This window comes from Oryctolagus cuniculus, chromosome 16, assembly GCF_964237555.1.
Source record: "Oryctolagus cuniculus chromosome 16, mOryCun1.1, whole genome shotgun sequence".
Taxonomy (NCBI): domain Eukaryota; kingdom Metazoa; phylum Chordata; class Mammalia; order Lagomorpha; family Leporidae; genus Oryctolagus; species Oryctolagus cuniculus.
The window spans coordinates 22,610,511-22,638,299 of NC_091447.1; the positions used below are offsets into that span (position 1 = coordinate 22,610,511).

The 27,789-nt window shown below is 41.9% G+C and overlaps 1 protein-coding gene across 2 annotated transcripts in view; it reads left to right on the forward strand.

Annotated features, from left to right (window-relative positions):
• Positions 1 to 24,116: 24,116 nt before the first annotated feature.
• ITPRID1 (ITPR interacting domain containing 1) overlaps positions 24,117 to 27,789 on the forward strand; it is a 129,305-nt gene continuing 125,632 nt past the window's right edge. For both annotated transcript variants that reach the window (XM_017344417.3, XM_070059416.1), the window contains exon 1: positions 24,117 to 24,255. The gene's annotated coding sequence lies outside the window, so the exon portion shown is untranslated. The remainder of the gene's footprint in view (positions 24,256 to 27,789) is intronic.

The window sequence follows — 27,789 nt, forward strand, 5'->3', positions numbered from 1 at the left end:
TGTTTGAGTTCAGACTCTGTGCTCTGTAATAACAAACACATTACAAAGGCAGCTTCCCAGGCTCCTCCTGACCTCCAGGGCTTACCCTTTCCCACGTTTCACATTGCCTGGGACATGTCTACCTCTGTGTATTTTAAATTTAAAACAATTTTTAAAATTTTTTTTATTTGACAGAGTTAGACAGTGAGAGAGAGAGACACACACAGAGAAAGGTCTTCCTTCCGTTGGTTCACTCTCCAAGTGGCCGCTACAGCCGGAGCTACACCAATCCGGAGCCAGGAGTCAGGTGCTTCCTCTTGGTCTCCCATGCGGGTGCAGGCGCCCAAACACTTGGGCCATCCTCCACTGCCTTCCTGGGCCACAGTAGAGAGCTGGACTGGAAGAGGAGCAACCAGGACTAGAACCCAGCGCCCATATGGGATGCCGGTGCCACAGGTGGAGGATTAACCAAGTGAGCCACAGCACTGGCCCCAACCTCTGTATATTTTAAATATAGTGAGGAGAAGTCCTTGTTTCCCAAGGCAGTCTGGACAGAAACCCTATATTGGGGAAGCTGAATCTGCCTAATTTTCAATTTTTTGAGATGTTTTTTGTTGGAGTAGCAGTCAAGGAATTGGAGCATCATAAATTCATATTCTCTGCAGATTCCATGGGGCCCCCAAAATGGGACGTATATCTTGTATTTTCATGGACATACAAGTTACATGTTTACATATACACATACACACTCAGGTACATTTTTGAAGACATGCAGGGATTTTCGATGGTTACTTTTATAACCAAATGAAAGGAGTATCATTTTCCTTACTGTTTTATAAGTGGAAGTCCTTTTCCTGAGCTCTGGGTCAGTTTAGAGTTCTTTAAAACCATCTGGAGCATGATTTTCTTTCTCCTTAACAATCTCTTTGTGCTATTTTTCGTTAAACTCCTCTGTAGTAGAGGGGGGGAAAAGGCTGTAGAAACTCAGCCAAAAATCGGTGTGAATCCTGACAGCAGGCTCCAAAATGCCAAGTGGGAGAGAAAGAAATGGAAACACTGACTTTTTCCAAAGCCATATAACAATTCATCCTTCAGCAGATATCCATGTGGTCTGACGCGTCGAAGCTTTCAGCGACTGGCGGGGCCAGCAGGAGCAGTTTGTCTCCGTGACTGCGTGTTGCCATGTGCCCATCTATCCATCGACTTCCCCCACTCTGAATCTGGTGACCTTTAGGATTCACTGAGAAATCCAGATGTTCAATCTGGCTCGTAAGCCCCCGGAGGACTAACTATTGGTGTGTTGCAGAGGTGCATGTAGATATTTTAAGCTGCAAATGATAAGCTAATGAGCAAGTATTGGGAGGAATGATGTACTGCTGAAAATTGGACTTTTTAGTGGTTTAATTCACTTTTAGGCATGAATCTGCTATTAATCCTAGATCCATGCTAGATTGCTCATAAAGGTAGACTTGTAACTATGAAAGTGTGTCTCCCTTTAAGAAAAATCATTTCTAGAAAAAATCTCAACTTTGAAACATATTTCGTACATAATAGTTATTGGAATTTCAAAATAATTCCATTGCTAATTTTTAAATCAATGCACATCCCAGCTTCTTCAATTCTTTTATTTATTTATTTTTAAAAGATTGATTTATTACTTGAAAGTCAGAGTTGCAGAGAGAGGCAAAGAGAGAGAGAAAGGTCTTCCATCTGCTGGTTTACTCCCCAAATGGCCACAGCAGCTGGAGCTGTGCCAATCTGAAGCCAGGAGCCAGGATATTTTTCTGGGTCCCCCACTTGAATGTAGGGGCTGAAGGAGTTCGGCCATCTTCTACTGCCTTCCCAGGCCATATCAGAGAGCTGGATCGGAAGTGGAGCAGCCGAGACTCAAACCAGTGCCCATATAGGATGCTGGCACAGCAGGCAGCAGCTCCACCTACTACGCCACAGTGTCGACCCCTACAGTTCTTTTAAAGGTGACATGGGATGACACATCTATTAGGAGAAGGACATTAGGAGAAAGACATTTTGAGCAAGGGTAGAGGCATATGAGCTTTGAGACAAAAGTGTTAGCTTCAGGGATTAAGTCACATGGCTTTTCTCATTTTATTGCCTTGGCCATTTTTGATCTTGAGAGGAGAACCTGAACTTCTGAAGATCCACATGATCTGTGACAGGACTAAAGATGCTGCTTGGTGATTTGTTGAGAGTGGCAGATTCTTTTTTTTTTTTTTTTTTTTTTTGACAGGCAGAGTAGACAGAGAGAGAGAGAGACAGAGAGAAAGGTCTTCCTTTGCCGTCGGTTCACCCTCCAATGGCCGCCGCGGCCAGCGCCCTGTGGGCCGGTGCACCGCGCTGATCCGATGGCAGGAGCCAGGTATTTCTCCTGGTCTCCCATGGGGTGCAGGGCCCAAGCACTTGGGCCATCCTCCACTGCACTCCCGGGCCACAGCTGAGAGCTGGCCTGGAAGAGGGGCAACCGGGACAGAATCTGGCAGAGAGTGGCAGTTTCTTCAGGCTGTCACAGAAGGTGGTTTTCTGGTCCCTGAGAAATATACTTAAATTCTTTTTATCTCATGTCTGTAGATGCCTAGAGGGTCCTATGTCCTTACAGGATTTGGAATCAGGAAACAACTCTCATAGATTTTCATTTTTTGCATCACAATAAACTTACCTTTTAATTCCATTTTCCATGAACATTTTGAAGTACTTATATTAGTCAAGATTCTAATAAGAAGCGAGACTCATCCTATGTTTTTTAATGCAGAGATGATAGTGAAATGATCCATGTGTCAGCAGGGTCATGGGATGAGGAATGTCAACTTATAAAATCATATGATCTGGCCCCCAAAGCAACTATAGGCAGAACTCAAAATTCAATACATCTATAGCAGGCTAATTTTTTTTCTTATTATTTGAAAGGCAGAATTAGAGAGAGAGATAGACAGACTTTCCATTGCTATTTCACTCTACTAATGTCCGAAATGGCCAGGGCTGTTCCAGATGGAATCATGGAGCTAGGAGCTTCCTCCTGGTCTCCCACACGGGTGCAGAGGCCCAACAATTGGGCCATATTCTACTGCTTTCCTGGGTATATTAGTAAAGAGCTGGGTCAAACCGGTGCCCATATGGGATGCTGGCATCCCAGGCGATGGCTTTACCTACTACTCTACAACGTCAGCCCCCAAAGGCATGCTAATTTTTAAGTTGATAATTTTGTATGGCCCAGGAATGATGTTATATTTATCTGAATACCCCCTGGCAGAAAAAAAAAATGTTCCCCATCCATGGAGGGAACACCCAGGAAAGGAGAGAAAAAAAAAAAAAAAACTAGAGAGTAGCAACAGTGAGAAGCCATTACTACCACTCTGGCCAAAGGGATTAGGACTGGGGTGGGAAAAACTAATTATTGGAATCCAGGAAGAGCTGGAGTCGTGGAGGAGGCACCACCTCTGCGTCACAAAAGGCCACCATCTCTGCCAAGACTCATACCCTAAGCAAGGGAAGGTAAAGGTAAACTGTGTCCCAGCCTCTCCCCATTTTTGCCTCTGGGTGATTTCCATTGGGCTACCTCTGGGCAGCAGCTGATAAGGGAGTCTGGGTGATGCTACTTCCGGAAGGAGAATGGTGCAAGTGGGGAATTCAGGCTCATCTAGCTGGCTCCTTCTTGTTGCTGAATTTGCCTCTCCTCAGTGCCCAAATAAAAGTTTTCACCAGGGCTTTTTTGGATGCAACCCCATCATCTCCTGTGTTTTCTTTAGATCTTATTAGCACCCCAAGCCATCTTACCACTTATGTGCTTGGTTATTTATTTTTTCTCTCCCCTTCCTAGAGAATACATTCCACAAGATCAGTGATCTTGGCCCTGCTCACTTCTCTAACTCTAGAGCCTGTCACTCAACAGCTGTTTGTCAATATTTGCTTCCCGGGTGGTAATGGCAGAGTAAGGGCTACCATGATCAAGGATGTCGTCAGATAAATACTGAGCTGTGACTCTATTGGCAGAAACAACCTTTGCTCCTGACCCATGACCGAATCACCAGACGCTCCCACTCTGAGGAACTCGGACTGCCCACTCTTGCCTGGGGGTGAGGCACAGTCACTAATGACATTTCCTCCAAGACCCTGTTTCCTCCTCCTTTTCACACTGCAGCAAGAGTAGCTTTTCCCAGAACCAAGAGCACTCATTTTCCATTTGCCCCTGGAGTAGGAGGAGACACAACCATTTTTCTTTACACATTGCTTATCATTTTGGCAAAGGGGGACTCTGTTGTGTTCAAAGCCATTGCTTCACACTCTTGGAGAAGTCCCCACTACAGCAGTGCTGCTGGTAATCCCCTGCACTTGTGCTAAGTTCTGTAGGGATTACCAGTACTTGCAAAGCTGTCATCTCCTAATCCTGACATGATCCCATGAGAGAAGAATTATTTTCCTGTTTCTTAGATAAGGAAGCAGATGTTTCAAGGGGTTCTATGAGTTGCTCTGTAGGCAAAATGGAGCTGGATCTCAAAGCTAGTCCTGGGAGCTGATTCCTTTGTCAGCACCACTTAGAACATGGAACACCCAAGGCAGAACCTGTCACTGACAAGGAAAATGTGTGGATGAGAAGTCGGGAAAGTCTCATATAAAAGTTGACATGAACTCACTCAGTGTCAACTAGCTGAGTAGGCTTCCTGGTCCAGGAACAGACTTGGATTTTGGATTCAGACATAAGTTTAAGATCTAACCCTGGAGCATGTCTGCTTTTCAGTTTTGGACAAGTCACCATCTCTTGAGTCAATTTTATCTTTTCTTGAGTGGAATTATTAACACACAGCGTCCAAGGGCTTTTTCAGAATTAGATGCGAGCAGTGCCTGTAAAGTATCTGTCACGTAACATCCACTCAGTGAATGTTGGTTCTCCATGCCTTTCCTACTTGTATACTTTGCTTTTTGCAAGCCACTTCATATTCCTTTATAAATTTGGGACAAGAAAAATGCAAACTACACTGGATGTCTGAATTATAGACCACTCTGAGCTGTGAGGAGCCACATGAGCCCATGCAGAGAAGAAATGTCTTGCCCTGCACTTGGGGTGAATCGGGGGGCAGTTTTATTCTCTTGGCCTAGCGCTAAACTTGTGCTGCCCACCAGCACTGGGGTCATGATTGTCTGCACGGCATGGATCTGTGCCCATGACCTTTTATGAATGTCATTGAGGTTTAAAAGGGGAATGGAGTTGGTGCCTTCAGGTAAAGTGATAAGAGATTCCAAATTCAACTTTAGCTTCTTGGAAGAATTAAGGGCTAAAACTTGCTATGTTGTCCTTATGTGTCAGGTATTATGCTAAGTGCTTTACTAGGGCTTACCATATTGCACCCTCACTGCAGCCCTATGAAAGGGAAACTGTTATCACCTCATTTTAAAGATGAGGAAATATACTTAGAAAAGGGTAAACATGCACCATTAGCAAAGAATTTGAGCCATCACTGATGCTGGAGTTTGGCCAATGAGAAAATAGCACTAAATTTTCAAATTCTCCTAAAATTTATTTGCCTACTGGGTTTTTTTTTATTAGCCCCAGTGGTTTTCCCCATTAGAAAAATGAGGAGGCATGGAGAAGGGCAAAGATAACTGATGTAAGTCCCTGACTTTAGTGGTGTCTGAATCTGAGTGTAGAGGTGATAAAAGATGAGGTAGAGCATCCATATTTGTCCTTTTGAAAAATTTGTCTTGAAGGGCAGGCATCTGGTGCAGCAGCTTAAGTGACTGTTTGGGATACCCAGCTTCCATATCCAAATCCCTGGTTTGAGTCCCAGCTCATCTGCATCTGATCCAGCTTCCTGCTAATGCACCCTGGGAAGCAGCAGATGATGGCTCCAGCACTTGGGCTCCTGCCATCCACATGAGAGAATGAGGTTGTATTCTGAGCTCCTAACTTCAGCCTGATGCGGGTATTTGGGGAAAGAACCATCAGACAGCTGATCTCTCTCTCTCTGTGTCTCTTTGTTACTCTGCCTTTCAAATACAATGAAAACTTAAAATTTTACCTTGAGTAATCCTTGTGTTTGTCCCATCCAAACAGGAAAGAGTATTTCAAGACCTTTAGCATGTATGTCTTCTCCCCCTACTTTTACTCTTCTGCACTGTCATGAAGGGGGACATAGGAATCTTATGGATCCTTTTGAGGCAGGTCTTGGTGACCCAGAGGAAGCAAAGGGCAGATGACTCTCCTGCTGTTTCTGTTCCACACAATAAACAGCTACCTCATCCCCAAGGGGAGTAGACCTCACCGCTGATGTGAGCATAAACAGTCCAGGCTGCCTCCTGTGATGATAAAGGGAAGTCTTTGCTGCCAAGGAGGGTAAGTGGGCTGTGCAGTTAATCAAGCTGCTAAGTGGACATCGCAGTTAATCAAATCAGATATTGTGGCATCAGCTCTACTTGAAGCAAAAGAAGGGCAGAGTTTCTAGCAGTAGCACACAAAAGAAGCGGTGGGTAAAGAGGAGCGACTTAGCTATGCGTTATTTTTTTAAAAAAAGATAAAAGGGGATGTGCTGGCTGTGATTTTTAACATATGGCAAGGCTATTTGTAATATCCAAGGAAGTTACTGGAGTAAGGCAAAATCGGCAGTGCTGGATATCTGGATTCACTTGAGGGGAGAGGATTCCACCATCAGAGCCACAGACATGAAAATTGCCTGTCTTGGAAAATGGAGAGATCCCCATTTCCATTCACAGCCCAGCAGAGCCTGGATCATTTGGGGGGCTTGTGGAGTAGATTCAATCATGGGTTGGTAGAGAGTGTATGATAGTGACCTTCAAGACCTGACTGTCCTGATGATTAAACTAGGCAAGGGCTTCTCAGTGAATGCATCTCCGTAATGAGAGCAGGAACTGTAGCCCCTGTGCCTGGCACATAGTAACTGCTCATTAAGTAGTTGCTCATTGAATGAGTAGGTAGTAATAATTCCTGTCTACTTTTAAAATCAAATACTTGCAGTACACTAAGTATTGTGTTAATTTTACATCTTCATCTCCATAAGCAAAGTATGAAATGAATATTATTACCTCAATTTGCTAATAAGCCTCAGGAACTTGATGCTTTAGGAGTCTGTGAAGTGTCTGATGCCACGTAGTGGCCATGATGGATCTGGAATGTTATGCTGCATGAGCATGCTGATAAACACAAAACAGTGAAGTTTCCCCAATAGCAAATTCATTTATTCTTCCTGTATTCACAATTGCTGCTAGAACTTAACATCACTGACAAATAGATTAACAGGAGAAAAGCATAAGAAACATATTGAACCAAAGTTTTATGGAGCCCAAAACCCAGCAAAAACTCTTTTTATGCTGAGTCTGATGAGGAAAGCAAACAGTTGTGGAGAAACATGACTGGATAAAAGGGACATGAGCTAATTGATACACTGAGCTTTGCAAGACCTCTCTCATCTATTTCAGGATGATATTCCTTCTCCTGTGGGTATAGGTCGGGACAGCTGTTCCAGGAAGACCTAGGGAGGGAGAGGAAGGCAGAGAGTGACCTTCCCAGGTTTGAGGATTGTTTTGGGTGAGGGGAGTTCTACTTTCCATGACCAACCTTGAGGGATGCATGGAAGGAGAAGAGAAGTCCCAGAGAACTTCTAGTTTCTGGGGCCCTTCCAGGTACCTTCAGTTCAAAATATTCAGCAAATCAAGGTATCTTACTTTAGGGTGTCATGTTCTGAGCCCTCCCCCCCAAAATACAATTCTTTGCTAGGTGCTTGGTTTAAAATAAATCCCAGAACACCGAAGTTGAGCCAGAATGGTCCTTAGAAGTCATTTGGTTCCATCCTTTATTATTTTTAATTTTTAAGATATGGAATAGCCAAGACTTTGAGAGTTAAATCTAAGTAAATCTAAGATCCCCTCCCAGAACAATTGTCCCTGTTGCCTAGGACTAAGGGCTTCCTGAAATGCAGATTTCAATGCTAAAGCCAGGAATGACTTGAGTGGACCTGGAAGAGCTAGCTACCCTATCCTTACCTAGTGACCTTCAGAGTAGGAATTCAAAATCTGCTCCTCTACTGTTGGTCTCTGCATACAGTATCTCTCAGTTATGGCTCTTTTGAAGAACCTGTTGCCTTGCAGATATTAATCTGAGAAGCTGACTTCTACAGTGATAGTAAGCAGTTATTGCTCAAAAAAGGCTCTGTGTTTTAGAGTATGTTCCATACTTTACCACAAATGTTCCATTTGTAAAGTATTTGGCAAGTTGGCAACTATACAGAGGTCTGAGGGAGCATGGGAAACTTTCTTCATACATTAGCCACTTGTTGGAGATCTGGGTTTTGGATAGGGTCTGCCAAGTTTGTGATTATAAGCAAAAATATTTGATCAGCCTTCTGGGGAAAGGTGGGAAAGCCATTCTGGTAGGCATTAGACTGGAATTTTGATAGACAACAACACAGGGGCCAGTGCGGTGGCACAGTGGGTTAATGCCCTGGCCTGAAGTGCCGGCATCCCATATGGGTGCCAGTTCTAGTCCTGGCTGCTCCTCTTCCCATCCAGCTCTCTGCTATGGCCTGGGAAAGCAGTAGAAGATGGCCCAAGTGCTTGGGCCCCTGCACCATGTGGGAGACCCACAAGAAGCTCCTGGCTCCTGGCATCAGATCAGCACAGCTCCGGCTATTGCGGCCTTTTGGGGAGTGAACCAGCGGATGGAAGACCTCTCTCTCCCTCGCTCTCTATCTCTCTACGTAACTCTGTCTTTCAAATAAATAAAATAAATATTAAAAAAATTAACACATACAAAACCCCACAATATTACTCATATTCTTGTAGAAAATAAAACTAAGGCTCAACATGGCTTAGCAACTTTTCAGAGGCCACACACAAAAAAAATAAGTAGCAGAATCTGACTTTAAATTCAGGCCTTTATAATTCCAAAGTCCAAAAATTCAGAAGTTTGGGTGGAAATTGAAGATACTTAGTATACTGTTTGGGGAAAAAAAATGTTCCAGGTAAAATCTGAATCCCTCTGAGATAGTCGTGGTTATATGAGTTGGGATGCACAGCTTTGTGCACCCTGACAGTGCACAGTAAAGATCCTAATGGTGTCTGCATCAAGGACTGTTTGTGCTTAATCAGCATTTTCCAAATGCATTTGACATCAAGTCTCTCCCCACAACCACTGGTTTTTCTTATTTGATGGCTTGCTCTTTGACTTCATGTAATATACACTAATATCCCACAGATCTTGGACTGTACTTTGTGAATCTCTGCTTTGTTCTGCTCTCATGAGACAATCAAGATCAAGTAGGGACAGGCAATAATCAGTTCTCTTGTGTGTATAAATGTGCATCTGTGTGTGTGTGTGTTTGTGTGTATGTGTAAAAGAAAGGGAAGGAGGGATGCTCACAAAGTGGGTGTGAAGCCAAGAGCCTAAGCACCTTCCCCATGTCTAATTGGAAAGAGGGAAAAGCTGAATGCAGATAAACACGTCATGGCATGCACTTGCTTTCCCTGCAAATGGGCTCAATGATGGCCATAATTTTTCTCCTTATCCTTCATCTTGTGAGGATTACTAACACAAACCTAATGGGAAATAATTTTGTTAGGGTTTGGTGTATTTGACTGAGGCCAGTGAGTGGGGGAAGGGAGATGAAGAATGCATCTGCTTCCTGGTGTGGACAGATGATGATGCTAAAGTCTAGGCTGTGGCCAAAGGCTCTGGCCACTCTGAAGAAAGTTGTTACCACTGTATATGTGGCCCTGACCTATAGCCAAGGGGACAGAAGAGGGGCTGATAGGAAAAGTTTAGGGTTTCCATTGATAGATTGTAGAGAGCCTACATAGGTGAAATTTCCTCTATCACTGGGATTGGTCCCAGTTGCATATCTTAGATAGATGAAGCTGGACTGGATGATATCTAAGATTTCCTACAGAGTAATGCCTAATGACTTGATGATTTGATCATATTGACAAAAAGATTACTAAAATTTGATCATTATGGAATTCTTATTCAGAATGCTGCTTAGTAAGCATCCCTCCCCTGCAGACTTCTCTCAGCCCCTCACTAAAATACTTATAAAGACGTAGGGTCAGGGAAAAACATTGCTAGTTAGAAACAGATTTATAAACAATTTGTTATCAGCATCTGTAGAGCCTTGTTTCTATATCTATTATATATAATATAGATATATTATACACACACATATATATGACACAAATGGAGTCAGTTGAGGAAAAAATACAGTTTGTGTCATTACCTGGTTTAATGTCAGGAGATAGGATCATTAACAAAACAATATGTGCATTTTTTCCTTGCATTTATTTTATCTCTTTCTGATTTGAGAAGTATAACTTGGATCTACAAGATCAGTGTGTTTAACCTCCAATCTCTCATCTCTTAGCTTTTTAACTCTAAGGCAGGGACTATAAATCTCTGAGCTTAACCAGGAGGTATAGTGGGCTGGGCTTCATCCCCATGCCTTCTGGAAAGTTTCCTCCTTTGAAGAAATCGATAAGCACTAGGCTGAAGAAAGAAAAATTCACAGAGTGCAGCAAGTGTGGGATGACCAATTTTCACATACCATTTGGATTCTTGGCATATGAGAAGGCAGGACAGTAGCAGGAAGATTATTTACATAGATCATTGTTCAGGAAGATGTGCTTGTCAAACTGCCCTTGCACTTTAGATTTGAGAAAGGAAATCAAAAGGTGGAAAGAAAAGAGGAAAACAGTTATTCCCTCCCTCTATCTGAAGGAGAAGCTGAGGAATTACTAGATCTCACCTCTCTTTAAGGATGAGTAGCAGTAGACAGCATGGACTGCAGTGAGCACGGTAGCCCTCACACAGGTGTTCTGGTGTATCCCTGGACAAAATAAGAGAAGCAGGTCATTTCTGAAAATCTCCGCTTATGATCCCTGTGGGGAGCAATTCGGACTGGACTAAGTTACTGGAATTAAGACTTATTCTATGCATCTGCTCTCCCACAATATGGCGCTGGGAGAGAAGAAAACAGCTTCTATGCAGCTGCCTCCAGTTCAACCAATAAACTGTAGGACTTGCTCCTGATTGGAGGAGAGCAGCGTACTCGGCGTGTGGGCAGCCGAGTTGGGATTGGCGGAGGAGGACTATAAAGGAGGAGAGAGACGGCATGCACCAGGAACATCTAAGGGGAACACCTGTGCAGCCCCCAGAGAGCCGGCCGGCGGTGTGCCGCTCCCCTGCGGAAGTGGGGAATGTGGCCAGGGGGAACTGCCCTTCCACGGAGGTGGAAGGGATAGTAGCCAACCCGGGAAGAACCAGCAGCAAACCCGGGGAGGGCCGAGCAGACGAAAGAACAGCGCAGGGTCCTGTGTTGCTCCTCCACGAAGAGGGGGAGCGACAATCCCAAAGAAATTTCAGGGGAGCTGTTTGGTATATTACCAAGGAATAAAAAGAGTCATGACCCATATGAAGCATGAATACTCATGAGAGAGAACATATTGATTTAGCAGTCATGGCAGGAATAGAGGTCCTTGTCTTCTTGTAAGAAAAGAATGTCAGACACGAGGAAGTAACCACAAGCAAGGTAGCAAAGTTGAGTGAGGTTACATCTGACAGGCTAGATGGGCAACTGCCCAGATAGTTCCGAAGGAGTGTGCCAAGAGTACATTTAGATTGGAGTTCATGTGAGTGTGGAGTGCACTTCTTCCTGCAGTTTCTCCTTCACGCTCCCTGTTCTGGGTGAAGGGCTTCCTGGGTATGAAATCTGTGAAACTCCTTCCCAGTTTTTATTACCCAGTCTTATCAGACTGGGTGGCCTTCTTGGCACTGGCTGGAAAGATTCTCCTGGGATGTCTCCAGCCAGGGAGGCTGGGACTGTTTACAAAGTTACCAGGGCTGGGGCAGGACTTTGGTGTGTAAATGTTGGGCTGCTTCCAGGGCATGGTTCTAAGGCTGCTATATTCCTTCCCATGGAAACTTTGTATGTCTTTCTGTTAGCCCTTCTTACACAAACAGGCTAATGTCTCCCTTCCTATCTAACAGCTGAAATAAGATATTTAAATAGATTTAGATGAAATAATGTAGAATTTCAAGGCACCTTAAAAGATAATTGCAGAATTAAAGTTTACCTTGGAGGAGAATGGAACTGTTGTGTAAAAATCTAATCAATGAATAAAAGGACATTTTGTAAGTGTATTTTTATAATACAGAGAAAACATACAAGAAAAGAATAAGAATGTGGAAAAAAGCCGGTAAAACATAACTAGATGCCCAACTTTCAAATAAGTATTGTATCTGAATGAACCCTTGGGAAAGAAGCAAAGACTACTTTTACCAAAAGTATAATAAAATAACATTTTCTATGTGAAGCCAAAAAATCGACAGATACATGTAGTCCTTTATATATAGACAAACAACTAAGACAAAGATGAAAATCAATTATCCAGACAAGAAGTTTTTTCAAATAAAGAAATGAACATCAATTTAGCACAGTTTCTCATTTATAACCCTAAATGCCAAAAGACGGGAAAGTCATTTTTTTCTCTCTCAGTGAAGAGTTTCAGACCAAGAAATTTAGGCTCAGTCAGTTTTGCAAAGGCAGAATAGATATGTTTTCTGGTAAACAGAAACTCATAAGCTATAGCAGTGGGATTCCTACCCTTTCTGATAGAATTGTATGAATATCCCTTCCAACTGACCAAGAAATGAAGCAAAGTTAGGAGCTCAAGAATGAAGACGTCATCGTATAGAAGGAGAGTCTTTGAATACAGACTGGCCTATTTAACAATCCTTTGTCAGAACAAATATATAATGAACATATACTATATTCATATTCAGTGATATAATAAGAAATATATATTTAGTCTCATGTTCCTGGCATAAAGCTGCTAAAATCCTTGAAATTTCCTGAGAGTGAAGTGTGAGAGGAGGCTTTTTGTTATTTTTTAGTAAATCCCTTTCAATCATATCTGAGGTTATGTTAATGCAATGACTACTAGAGGATGACAGCTTTGCCAGAGGAGCCACCAGGTGATGAGAGACTTGGGATTTTCAGCCCACTTGAAGGAGGGAGAGCGGCTGGGGATTGAGTTAATCATGAATGGCCAATGCTTTAATTAACCATGACTGTGTAATGGAGCCTCTATTAAACCCTAAACAATGGTGTTTTGGAGCCCTTCCGTGGTAGGAAAAGAGTTGCAGATTGGTGCCTCCTCACACGGGGCACCAAAATGTTAGGAAAAGAGGTGCAGAATAGAGAGGAGGCAGTGTAAGAATTTACAGCCACACCGAATTTATTCAGAGAAAATAAATTCATAGAGGTGGATGACCAGCTACCAGCATGTACATGATGGAACACATGGCAGAAGTCCCTGACCCCTAGGGGCAAGGCCTTTTTATATTTTAGGAGGGTTAGGGGTGGGATGGGGGTAGGGGACAGCAGATAGAGGGGAATTCCTAGAACTGGTCTTTCAGGTTCCCTGGCAGGGTGGGGTATGAAGGCAATAGGGTGTGAGAACCAATTGAGATTCAAGGGCAAGGAATCCATTAAAATGTTTATCTTTTGGGCAATGAGCAAGAATGGCTGAGGCTTATGTCTTTGTTCCATCATTTTGGATTGTGAAGACATTGAGCTATGCAGGTTTGGGGATCCTCTACCACTTCTCCAACTAGTTTGGGGCAGGGGTTTTTCTGCAGCCGGGGTAACTTTATTATTAAAATTGAGCTGAGTCACTAGACACCCAGTTGGTAAGAGTTGGTTGCTGGTGTGGAGAAAAAAAGCCATACATTTGATGTCAGAAATGTTAGGAGTAAAAAGAGATCAAAGCTACACACACACACACACACACATTTATGCTATTCTGAATACATCTTTTCTTTTTCACATTCTGTGTGACTAGCCACACTTCTGAAACTATTGTTGTCCTTTCTTTTTCATGTTTTTTAAAAAAAGATTTATTTATTTATTTGAAAGTCAGAGTTACACAGAGAGAGAAGGAGAGGCAGAGAGAGAGAAAGAGAGGTCTTCCATCCACTGGTTCACTTACCAGTTGGCTGCAATGGCCAGAGCTGTGCTGATTTGAAGCAAGGAGCCAGGAGCTTCTTCCGGTTTTCCCATGTGGGTGCAGGGGGTGAGTGCAGGGGCCCAAGGACTTGGGCCATCTTCTACTGCTTTCCCAGCAGAGAGCTGGATCAGAAGTGGAGCAGGCAGGACTTGAACTGGTGCCCATATCGGATATCGGCACTGCAGGCGATAGCTTTACCCACTATGCCACAGCGCCAGCCCCTTTTTCACATTTTGATAGCAGAAGCTAAGTACTAGTCTTGGGGTTGATCAGAATGTTTGTTCAGTAGATTCTGACCTAGGAGTTTTAGGAGCTGACTGCAGGGAATTGACTAGAACAGTGGATCTCAGACAAGGAAGGAATTTATGACTATGAGCCAAAAACAATCAAGCTTTGTATCAAAAAAAGCCTTCACCTCCTGGCATCAGGTTGACTACCAAACCCAACCCTCAAAACCTGACAACCTCCCCCAGTGCTCCTTTCTCCTTTAAAAGTTACTCTTGCAAATTGGGAAAAGTACTTTTGAGACTGAAGAGGTCTACTTCTCCTCACCTCTACCACCCACCCCGAGACACTGACTTCTTGAGTAAATATGTTTTCTTGCATCAACTTTTGTCTCCGGGAATTGACTGTCCAGTGATAAGCAGTCCAGGCCCAATTTTAGCTGGTATCATGTATACATATGCAAGTTACAGTTTATGTGAATAGTGTAATGAACATGACATTTAAAAAAAATATGTTCAATTAACACCATTATAACTTGAGACTATACCTTAAATTCCAGTGCCCATAAATTAGATACAAAAGTCAATGATTTGTTAACTGAAAAGTGTCATGGGAAGGGACCCACTGGGACTGGCCTCACAAGGTGGTAAAAGATTCACCTGAGTAGTCAGGGTGAGCAGAGTTAGAATTGTTGAACACACTGCAACAGTGGCAGGCAGAACAGCCCAAGGCTGACTATTGCTGCAGTATGGACTACAATCTGAGGTTTATGCTCATAGCAGTCCTCTGTTCCTTGTTAGCGTGGGTTCTTTCTCATGATCCAACAAGTTTTCCCAGATAGGTAATTTGCTTTTCTGAGTGGTTACCTGCCCCATCCTTAGCTTTGGAATTTTCTCAGTGCCTTGGAGAAACCCTCTGATATTGGAATTGGCCCCCTAAAATATGATATCAGAATATGGCCCTTTTAAGGTTCCCCAAAAGTCCCATCTGGGGTGCCATATGAAATTGGAATTTGGGGGTGCCATATGATATCACTGTATGCTTATTAATAAATTCCCCATATTAATAAGCCTGTGTGGGTTCTTGCCTAATATTCAGAGAATTCTGAATACTGGCATAAATGAACAAAGCAGCATGATTCATTTTTTAAATTTTTTTGAGAGGCAGAGTTAGAGAAAGAGAGAGAGAGAGAGAAAGGTCTTCCCTCCATTGGTTCACTCACTCCCCAAATGGCCGCCACAGCCAGCACTGCGCAGAATCGAAGCCAGGAGCCAGGTGCTTATCCTGGTCTCCCATGTGGGTGCAGGGGCCCAAGCACCTAGGCCATCCTCCACTGCACTCCCGGGCCACAGCAGAGACCCGGACTGGAAGAGGAGCAACCAGGACTAGAACCCAGCGCCCATATGGGATGCCGGTGCCACAGGCAGAGGATTAACCAAGTGAGCCACAGTGCCGGCCACAGCATGATTCATTTTTAAGCTTTTATCCAGTGAGAAGGATGCATAGGAGAGTGAGGGCTTTGTATAAAAGAGAGAGGTAAATCTGGGTTTGTACCAAGTACCAGGAATCAGCCACGTGGAAGAGCATCTAGGCCAGGAGGCATGGGGCAGGTGGCCTGAGGGCCACACACCCTGGGGGCACAGGGCTGCAGCCAGCCCCATGCTGGCAAAAGGCCAAGGAAAGGAGAGTGTGGGCACACCTTGTCCCAGGCTTTTAATCTACTTCCACAGGGGAGTGGTTAATTAACCTGATTGGCCTTTGGGTGCACATGTGTGGCCAGGTAGGGGCATGAGGTCACACAGGGGCATGATGAAGGCATGGTCTTCCAGTTCACAAACCTGATCAATTTTATTCTATATGCCTGCCTACAACACCTCCACATTACCCTCTTTAATAAACATGAAAATTTCCAGATAAGCAATGTTACAGTTCTTGCTGTCCTGTTCCCTGGTCTAACACAGTGATTAAAAGCATTATCAGATGAAAAATAAAATTTTCAAATAAATCAGGTGAGTTTTGGGACTTTGCCAACTTAGGTGGTACATGTTGGGAGTTTTTGAAGGAGGGCCAGTTTTGTTCACTTGCTTTTGTGGGTAGGTGTGGAAGAGGATGTCACATTGCTAGTTTAAGGAGAGGTCTGTAGGGAAATCTACAGATTGGATTTTTTTCTTAATAGTCCTTATTATCAAGTGGTGTTCCACCCTTCAGCTCACATTGCTTTTGTAAGAAATGTAAAATTTTTTACATACCTGAGAGAAATTTGACACCAAACAACTGAAAAGTTTCCCAGGGAGAGATGAGAGAAACAGGAAGCATGCCAGCTATCCTGAGAACATTCCCTTCCTCCCCTCACAAGGGTTCGACCTCACTAATGAGGGAACCATGGGTCACCAAACACCTTCACTGGCTTGTTTTCAACACAGTTACCTGAACTATTCACTGTGCTTTACTGAGGTTGAAAAACGTGCTTCTTAATGACTGTAGATTCTTCATGGAGATTCTGGCTGACTTCTGGCTGCCTGCAGCATGGGTCACAAGCCTGTGGGACCCTACCATGTCACGGGGTTCCTTTTGTTATTTTGTGCCTGGAGGTTGAGGGATGGCCTGGCTGCCTTCCCTGGCCCAGGTACGTATCATCTGTGTGCTGCTGTCTTGGTGTGTTGCTTAATGGCTGTTATAAACCCACAGGGAATAATTCCCCAGTGTTTTTGTTTTTTTTTTTTTTAAACACAGGAAGTAGTATTTGATTCTTAAACTGCTCTTGAGTAAAATGCTAACACATCCCTGTGTTAAAATCTCTGGAAAGTTCTGCTTTGTTGAATCATAATGTTTTATGTTTCACACAGTGAAAAATAATATTGTAAGTTAGGCTTGCATTGTAGTATAGTTCCTGTTTCTGGGCCTGTTTTCCAGGACATGGTAAAGAGGGTACTGAAACTTGTGAATAAAAAACAGAAGCAACTAAGGCTGGCTCTAATTGCTCATATTTTGAATTTGCTTATCTCTTAACATGGGCTGAAGAAGATGATAGACATTTACTAAATATTGAAAATATTGATGTCTGAGACAAAGGTATATGTTAACCAGACACACCAGATTTTTTTCAGAACTGTCTTCATTTTAAGCATTCTACCTCATTACAAACAGAGATATTTTGTCTTGATTATTGATGGAAGAAATACCACTCTTTTGGTAAGAACTTCATATAGGAAGAGAAGCTTTGGGCATGGTGTGGACCTGTACAGGACCACACACATAAAACACCCAACCTGATGACATCCTGAAAATCTGGTGAGGTTGATTTTGCACTCTAATTTCCTCATGTATGACTTTGGGCAAGACTGATGTAAAATTAGGTTATGTATTGTGATGGGAAGAATTGGTGTTACAGGATGCTATAGTTCAAGCATGAATTGGCTCCCAACTCATGCAGACATTTAACCCTCCAAGTTTTGTGTTCATAGTTCATGGATTACTGTTAATGGTTGATGGGTTAACGGTGAAGTTGTTCTAATTATGTTGTCTGGGAGGGGGATGTAGTGAGAGGTCATTTGGTCATGGGCTGTGTGTTCTTGGAAGGTAGTTCTAGAGTTCTTGAGCTGAATTTGGCTCCCACTCTTCTCTCTCTGCTTCCTGGTTTGCCATACGATTCCTCTACACACACTCTACCATTGCCAGACTCCATTGTAATCAGACACCAAGCTACTGGAGTCACTATATCTTAGACTGTGAACCGCCAAAACCTCTTGCTTTCCAGATGTTTTAAAGTAATGAAAAGCTGAAAAATACCTTTATATTAAGGATTTGGTTCAGGGCTAGTGTTGTGGCACCATGGGTTAAACTGCCACTCACAACACCAGGGTCCATATCAGAGTACCAGTTGGAGTCTTGGCTGCTCTGCTCCCAGTCCAGCTTCCTGCTATTGTGCCTGGGAAGGCAGCAGAAGATGGTTCAAGTTCATGGGCTCCTGTAATACAAGGGAGAGACCAGAATGAAGTCATGTAATTGTGAGATTTGCAAGTCTCAGATCTGTAGTGCAGGCTGGCAGCCTAGAGATCCTGTGTGAATCTGAAGGCAAATTTCTTTCTTTCTCAGGAAACTTCTGGTGTTTTTTCTTAAGGTCTTCAACTGATGAGATGAGCCTCACATACATTAAGGATGGTCATCTGCTTTACACTGAGTTACCTATTGAAATGTTAATATCATAGCAATGTTTAATCTAATGGTTGGCTAAACATCCTAGCCTGGTCAAGTTAACAAACACTAACCATCATAGCAATAATTAGTGAGGAAGTACAATGGAATATAAGAGGCCATTTACAATAGTGAAGTAATTTCAAAGTAGAGATAAGCCTAAAGGAAAATGCAGAAGACATTTAATTAAGGGAAAAAGTTCTCTTAGTGAGCCAATGTGAATATTGGAATAAATGAAAGGATATACCATAATTATCAATGAAAAAACTGAAAAAAGATGTAAATTCAGCCAAAATTACTCAAAAAATCCAAAGCAACATACTTAAAAGCCTACTTATGTAATACATTTTACTTGGCATCTTTGTAGTTCAAAAGAGTCCCTGCAAAATTTTATGCAAGAATAACATTTCAGGCAATTTTCAGAAAAAAAGGCAGAGAAAAGGAGCTTTCATACCCATTATGAACAATTATAAAGATTTCTTTTAAAACTACAGTAACTAAGAAGAGTGTGGTGGTGCAGACAAATACAATTAAGCAAATGAGAGGGAAGGTGTTGGATGTATTAAAGAAATAGCATCACAAACAGGAGTAAGGAGAAGTAGATAAACTCATGGATTATTTGGTTTTAGGTGGTATTTGGAAAACTGGCTCACCATATGCACAAAGAAGAAGTTTGAGTCCAGCCTTTATATCTCATATAACTCTAGAGGTATAAAAGACCTAGATATAGAAGGTTAAAACTATAAAAGCAATAGGGAAAAACATGAGAACTCTCAAAATCGTTGGGTGAAGAAGTACTTCTTAAATAAGAACCCCAAAGCACAAACCATAAGGTAAAAATTGTTTTTGACATCAAAATTAAAGACCTTTGTTCAAGGAACCACTCTATAGATTACATTAACATATGGGTGGCAGATTAGAAGAACATATTTGAAACCTCAAAAACCAACAAGGGATTAATCTGGAAAATACAAAGGACTCTTATGAATCACGCAGAAACAAAAATGAATATAATATAAAAATAGGCAAAAGTTATGACTGTACAATTCAAAGAAAAGGAAGCATGAAAGGATAACTGGTATACAAAGAGATTCTCAGCCTCTTTATTTATGATGTCACAAGACAAATGAATATGAAAACAATTCAGACACAGAAATTTCAGGCTATTTAATGAAAACCAAAGAGTACCCACTGTTAGCAAGTGTTTGGGAAATGGGATCTCTTCTGTACTTTCTCTGACAATGTAAACAATACACTCTATCAAGTAATGTGGAGGAACTGGGTGAAATGAAATGTGTGCAACCCTCTAGGGTAAGCAATGGCCTGACCTCACAAGCACAAATAGGAACAATGATGTCACATGAAGAAAACAAATGGAAAAGTAACCAGATCACTCAGTGTTAAGTTCCCCTTGTAATAATAAGGTGGACCATTGATAGTTGATCCCACACTCTTCCTAAACTCCCATTCCTCCCAGGGAAAAAGAAAGAATCCCAAGATTCTCACACTCTCAGATATGGTATGACTTTGACTTTTGGAATCCAGCTGAGACCTCCAAAGTTTGGAAATGCCCCCTTGAGTTAAAAAGAGACTCTAGTTGAAGGAAGGAAGGAAGATGGAGGGAAGTGTCTTTATATTCTTAGAATTGCCTATGAACTACATGGAATCTGTTCTCTTTGTATTTCTGTCACATTAACATGAGAATTGATGAGAACTGTGTTGCATTAATTATGAATTTGCTATGACACTGAGAATCTAATGTATTAATTCCTTAAGATAAACAAATAATAAACCCCCAGGAGCTATGATCATTGACAATACCTTGAATTTAAGTATACAATTTGCCCAAAAACCAAAGAAAAATGTAAACTTAGTCATATCTTTGTCAATCTCACTAATTCTTTGCTCTCCAGCCTTTGGGACACTGACTAACTGACCCTGACCCTGAAATCTGACTACCAGGTATATGAGGTGTCTTCAAAAGTTTAACGGAGCATGTGTATTATGAAAAAGACTATGCTTGGATTTCAATATCATCCCAAATTTGTGCTTGTTAACTTAACAGACCTAGTTTGAGGCACTAAGAAGGATAAGCTTTCAGTTTGAAAGGTCCCCTGTGAGAGCAACAGAATTCTGCTAAAAATGAAGAAAAAGTACCAAACTGATGGTGAAGCTTGGGTGGAATACTAGAAAAAGTGTTGAGGCTTTAGAAGTTTATGGAGACAATATCCCCAAAGAAAGCAGCAGTTTACAAATGATTGACTCATTTTTAGAAGAAGGAAGACAATGTTTAAGGTGAAACCTATATTAGCCATGGTCCACATCCATTTGTGAGGAAAATATTAATCTTACTCATGCTGTAATTGAATAGGGCTCATGATTGACAGCAAAAACAATAACCAACACTGCAGACATCTCAAGTGGTTCAGTTTACACAATTCTGGCCAAAAAAATGAAAGTGAGAAAGCTTTAAGCTCAATGGGTGTCAAAACAATTAAATCTAGACCAACTACAAACAAGAGCAAAGTGTTAGGAAATTCCAAACATGCAGGATCAAGGTCCTGGAGCGTTTCTTTGATGAACTGTAAACAGGAGATGAAACAGATTTATCATATGACCCTAAAGACAAAGCACAATCAAAGCAATGGCTTCCAAGAAGCAGAAGTGGTCAAGAACAGAAGTCATGGCAACTGGTTTTTTTGTTTGTTTTGTTTTGTTTTTTTATATGCTCAAGCCATTTTCTCTTGCTGATTTTCTGGGGGCCTAAGAATAATAACATTTGCTCATTAGGACAGGGTTTGAGGAAGTTAGCCAAAGCTTTAGCTAAAAAACACCTAGGAAAACTTTACCAGAGAGTCGTTCTCTACCACAACAATGTTCCTAACTCATTCCTCTCTTCAAATTGGCAATTTTGATAGGAAATCATTAGCACCCACCATACAGTTCTTATTTCGCCCCTTCTGATTTATTTTTCTTTACTAACCTTAAGAAATCTTGAAAAGGCATCCAGCTTTTTTTTATTTATATAAAAATAGACTGGATTGATGTGATAAGATTCCCAGGACCCTCAGTTATTTAGGGATGGACTAAAATGGCTGGTATCATCACTGACAAAATTGCCTTAGGGATTATGTTGGGCAATATAGCTTGTATTTTTAATTTTCATTTTTTAATTCCATTTTTCCACAACCTGTTTTTAAGTCTCCTCATATATCCCAGAAAAACTCAAAACAAGGTCATGAGAGACTAGTGATCAAAGGTATGAATAAGAATGATCATACTTTCACCAGAAGTGGTAGATATATTGGGTCCAAGTTGAGGGTCCCTCAGTGGTGGAGCGGGTAAGTAAAGTGACTTGACCCAAGTCTTAAATGGTGAGTGGAAACTATCCAGGTAAAAGTCATGGGAAGTATGTCTGGACAGGAAACAGCATCCACGTAGGTATGATGTGAAGGCGGAAAGGTGGGGTAACACTTGTGGTCCTTGAAAGAGTTACAGTGGTGAGTGAGTGACAGGTCAGACCCCACCAACTATGAGAATAGATTAGAGCAAGAGCAAGTCAGGAAGCAAGAGACTGGTGAGGTGACTCGTGTAACCCAGAAAAGGAATGTTTGGGCTTGAATAGGTAATACTAGCATTGATGGAGAGAGAAGGATAAAGAGGGATTTGGAAGGAAGAATTGGCAGGACTTGACTGTGATAAGAATGAGGAAGAAGGGATAAGTCTAGGATAGCCACATATTTGGCTTGGATTCTGAAAAAACAAAAATGTTTGTCATGGAGATCAGAAATACAGAGAGAACACCTTCTGGCTATTATAAACATAAGGCTGCTGTCTAGATCATGTGACCTTGGGTAACACACATATCCTGTCTCAACCTTAGCTTCTTACATGGGTAACTGCAGGAGAAAAACAACTTTCTTGACTTAGGTACCCAACAGGTCATTAGTAAGAAAATAAAATAATGGATGTGAAGGCATTTAATGAAGCTGTAAAGCCAATACTAATGGAGCGAGTTAGAATCATTCATGGGGCTTCACTGGGGGAGGAAAGGTTGACACTGGCATGCACTTGCAGTTTCAAGGGTTTGCCTACCTGTGGGAATGGGGAACTAGCAAGGGCGGAGGCCTGACACAGGATAAAATTACCAATTCATTCCACCTTCCTTTCAGGGCTCTTATGACAATTGACTTGCCAAGTTTCAACCACAAGACCCTATGTTTGCTACATCACGTGGGGAATGTGGTTTTTCCTATTTGTATGAACAGTATTAGGCAGTGTTTCATTTACTACACTGGCTCCAACTCAATCTGCTGGCAGGCTTCTCAGTATATGAAGGTGTAAAAATGCTCTAAAAAGCAAGTAATGCTTTCAATAGAACTCTCAGCTCACCTCCTCCTATGCAAAGCTTATTCATCATCACATTGGTCGTACACAGAATGACCTTCCTGCCAGTGATGGGCTTGAGCCATTCTAAGGTCTTGAAGATCCTTTCAGACCGTCAAAGTAATATTCAAGTATATGAATTACAGCTTTAATATGTAATGTTATTTAATGATTCTAGATATTTGGAAATTGCTTCTCAGGATCAATTTGGCCAACTGGATCACCCATTTTTGAGCACACGGAGTAACTAATGAACTATTTCCATTAGTGTTTCTGTCTCACAGTCACAGATGATATGCTAAATTCAAACACCAAAGTGTGGTGTCTTTATAGGGCTCAAAATAAGTTATTGTTTTCACTCATAAGTCATCCAGAAGACACTTCCAGTGTCTTCAGTCTCACTTCTCTCCTTTGTTTACATATCTGGTTGAACAAACCCCACAGTTCCCCAAACGCACAATCCTGTTGGAGAGTGTTGTATTTTTCTATAGGGTGTTTTCTCTGCCTTCATATCCACCCCACAACCCTAACTCTTATTCAACTCTCATTCATCAAAGAAGCTCCTATTCATGGTTCAAAACTCAAAGGAGGCATTGTTTCCTTGATGAAGCCTCCCCATATCCCCCATGGAGAATTCAGCCCTTTTCCCTCTGGCCTCAGCACTCCTCCAGGGGATTCCTAGTTGTCTCATCTGTGACCCCCAAAAGGCTGCCAGTTCCTGAGTGGAGGAGAATGACTTGTTCATCTTCATATCTCCTTTTTTGAAAAAAATTTAGGTTTTATTTCTCTGAAAGGCAGAGTTACAGAGAAAGGGGGAGAGGAGAGAGAATCCTTCATCAGCTGGTTTACTCCTCAAATGGCTGCAGTAGCTGCAGGCGAGCCAGGCCAAAGCCAGGAGCAGGAACTTCATGCCCCTGTGTTGGGGGCAGAAGCCCAAGCTCTTTGGCCATCTTCCACTGCTTTCTCACATACATTAGCCGGAAGCTGGATTGGAGGTAGAGCCACCAGAATTCAAACCACCTATACGGGATGATGGCTTTGCAGGCAGTGGTGTAACGTGCTATGCCACAGTGTGGGCTGCCTTCATGACCCCTATCCCCAGCCTAGGGTCTGGAACAAAGTAGACCTTGGACCCCCTTCAGGACCCATGAATGCTGCAAGTCTTTTCCAGTCTGATTAGCTTGCCTGGAGTCTCCTGTTTTGAGCGTTTCCTGCTCCTGAGTCAGGGAAGCAGGTTTTTTCTTAGGACAAAGGGCGTGGATTATGAAAATGTTATGCAAGATTAGTCAAATACTACACTGTTTCCTTCAGGAACTGTTCAGACATCCAACTTTCAGACAGTTCAGGAGTGCAGCTTTTGTAGCTGTGACTGGAGGTTGGTGGCGGGGCTATGCAGAGCCGCTTCAGGGGATGAACATAGCTGGTCTTGGAGCTCTGCTCCACCTGGGCAAGGTAGGACTGTTTGTTAAAGACCTTTTTTGTTTGTTTGTTCCATAGTGGCCTAAATGTTCTTGACCGCTGGAAGAACAGACACAAAACGTCTGTTTTCTTTCTCCTCTTCCTACTCTAACAATCTTCGGATTGTAACCCGGGTAACTGGCTAGTGTGGAGTGCAGCTGGGGCAATTGGTCACATGAGTGTTGTTAGAAAAAGCAGAATGAAGTTAAAGCTGTCAATGAAGAGTTCACTGAGGAAGGGATGAGGGAAGATTAAGTCTTGGTCTTTTTCTAAGTGGGCACTGGGGAGAAAGCTGTTTGGGGTTGTGGGGGCAGTTGACCAAAGAACGGTGTGGACATAAGAATTAGAGGATGAGAGGGAGGGAGGGAAGGAGCAGGAGGTAGACACTGTGCATAAGTATGATGTGACTCCATTTCTGGCTTCCAGCTGGTGATATTTTTGTGTGAGGATGTCATTCTAGAACCATTTTCAGAATGCCACAAGTCAGAATGGTATTTTAGTAACTTGTCTCTAACACATAGAAGTTGCTAATTAAAAAACGTGCTAAATACTAATGAAATGGAATGTTCTAATGAGACAATAGAACACATTTCCATATATTTACATATAGGCATAGATAAATTGCTTTTATTATATATATATATTATACATGCAGTATTTATGCATATATAACCTTGGCACAATAACAGCATTGTGGTTTTAGTGAATGGTTCTCTGAGCCAGTCACAGGTCTGGCTTTTCCTGACTTACACACCAGTCGGGCCTGTGCCAGTCACCCTCCTGGGGAGTTGTCAGGAGACAGGGAAGTGAAGACGTTGGTAATTATGTATCACCAGACCACCGCCTACCTCCTCAGAGGCAACAGAGCAACATGAGAGATTTTGAGGGAAAAGATTTATTTTAAGAGAATTACAAGGATTTTTTCATTCCTTCTCATTACTTCTTCACTAAAAGGAAATGCACCAAGTTATAAATACAAGGAAGGGAACACCCTGATTTCTGCACTAGCAGTAAAGAGAGAATCAGGGAGAAACCAACCTTGGTTTGTCCATGCCATAGTGGCAACCATGTGGTAAAATGTCTGGACCTGAGCATAGCCGATGTTTGCCCTGGACTCAAATGGGCAAATGCCTGGAGGACAGTGGTTGGCAGCAACTTACTCTGATGAGTTCTTTAGAAGATTGAAAAAGTCGGAATATAAACTTCTCATTTCATTTTATACACTGTCTACTGTTTAATGTGTTTGCAATGAGCCAGACTGGTGTATTTCTGACATAGAGAAAGAACAAAGGAGGGAGGAGATGTAAGAAAATGCAGGACACAGGGAACAGATTGCCCAAATGTGATCAAGATGTGAAGCTCCACGGGGCGGAATGATGAGTTTTAACTTCACGTGATGATTTGATACAGGTATTGTGTTAGCAAAAGAAATAGCTGTGTATTTTGAATCAAGCTTAATAGGCTTTTTTGCTAATAACATACAAGTTTCTTAATTAAATATGACCTTTTGGTAATTATAGTATTGAGGAAAAGGAAGAAGTACATTTGGGAATCCTGGGCAGTGCATAGCAGCTTGGACAAATTTCAGAAAAGTAGACACATGGGACTGGGTAAGAAGAAGGAGGGGCTGGAAAATTAATAAACCGTCTTTGTAAGCATCCTATATTATAATGTGTAAAAATATCCATCACATTGGTGTCTTATTAGGTAGTTTTTTCAAAGATGTATGTGTGTATATATATGTGTATATATTAGTGCTGCAAAATATTTTCAGAGATGAGAATTAATATATCAAATTATTCATTTATAAATATAAAATCATACTATATCATTTGTTTCTACTTATTTCTATGTATTAATTCTGCAGTTTGATTGATTCTCAGTGTAAAATTTAATACATCCTAGATATTCTGCAAATTTCACATATAAAAATCTCAGGGGTGGTGGGGGTTGGGGAGTATATGTGTAGTAGAAAATGAGACTGAGCTGGGGGGCACAGTTCAAAAATTAAATTTTAAAACAGCTTGTTTTTAGTGACACAGGATATAAGTGGTGGAGCTCAGATTTAAATCTAAGTGCATTTCACCAAGGCTTACGCACTTAAGAACAAATTTTGTCTGAACACATTAGCATTACATGCTCAGGTGGGTGTAATTAGAGCTTCATGTGCTCTACTGTCTAAGAGAGGAGTCCTTATAGAACTGATATAGTAGTGACCACTATGACAGGTCTGAGTGTTATAGGAAGGAGACAGATCTGATGGGGCCATGAGCCAAGGAATGCAAGTAGCCTTTAGAAGCTGAGAAAGGGAAGGAAGTTGGTCTCCCCAAGCCTCCATACAGGAAGGCTGTGTTGACACTCTAATGTTAGCCCAGTGTGACCAATGTTTGACTTCCAAGGTTGGGGTAACTTGTTGCACAGAAAGTGAATACACACATAATAGCCTCTTCTAGGTGAACTTGATGTTTCAAGGGATCAGTACACATCAGGGACAGGACGGGGATAGCTGGAGAATGTTGCCAAGTCAGAGATAGTAGGATCCATGATAATGGAAAGCCTTTGACTTTGAGATTTGTGGATGATGAATTGTTTTTCCATTATTCTTCCTTAATCTCAGGTTCAAGGGAAAAGCAGCATAATTAGAATGATACACATACAACAACTTCATTACATGGGGTATTTTCCACATATTGCAGAAAAATTTCAAAAATAATTTCTCCAAGGTCTGATGAAATCATTATCCTTGTATTTAATCCTTTCATATTTTAACCATTCTCATTTGATCAGCTCTGTGTACATTAACAAGGACAAATTTAACTGCAAATAATAAATTATTGAAAACCCACAGAAAAGACTTTCTGAACCAATTCCCACAGAACAGACATCTCCAGAATCTCAATCTTCTATCACCTTCCAAAAGATGAAAAAGAAGTTGGGCAAGTCACACAATCTCCCCGAGGTTTCCGTTTTGTGAAGTTTTGCCCAATTCAGTGAGACAGGCAGGGAATTTAAAAATCTTAGATCTGGAAAGAACCTCAGAGATGACAGTAGCCCAAATTTCTCATTACACTGAAGCTGTTACTTGTCCAAAATTGCACACTGCCTGTGCCCCAAATGTACAACATGCCAGGCTCCATATAAGACAGAAAAGATGCAGAAGTGACATTTTTTTCTGTTCTCAAGAACATTATAATCTAGAAAAAGTAACACAAATAAGATCAATATATAAAATAGTTTCTGAAGTATAAAGCATAGGCTATTTGCTGGGGTTGGAGGAAGTGCTTTAAGCTCAGGCGTCACTCCTGATGAATATGCATAGATTTCAAAATAATCACTATACTGATTTTTTTTTTTGACAGGCAGAGTGGACAGTGAGAGAGAGAGAGAGAGAGAGAAAGGTCTTCCTTTGCCATTGGTTCACCCTCCAATGGCCGCTGCAGCCAGCGCGCTGCAGCCAGCGCACCACACTGATCCGAAGCCAGGAGCCAGGTGCTTCTCCTGGTCTCCCGTGGGGTGCAGGGCCCAAGC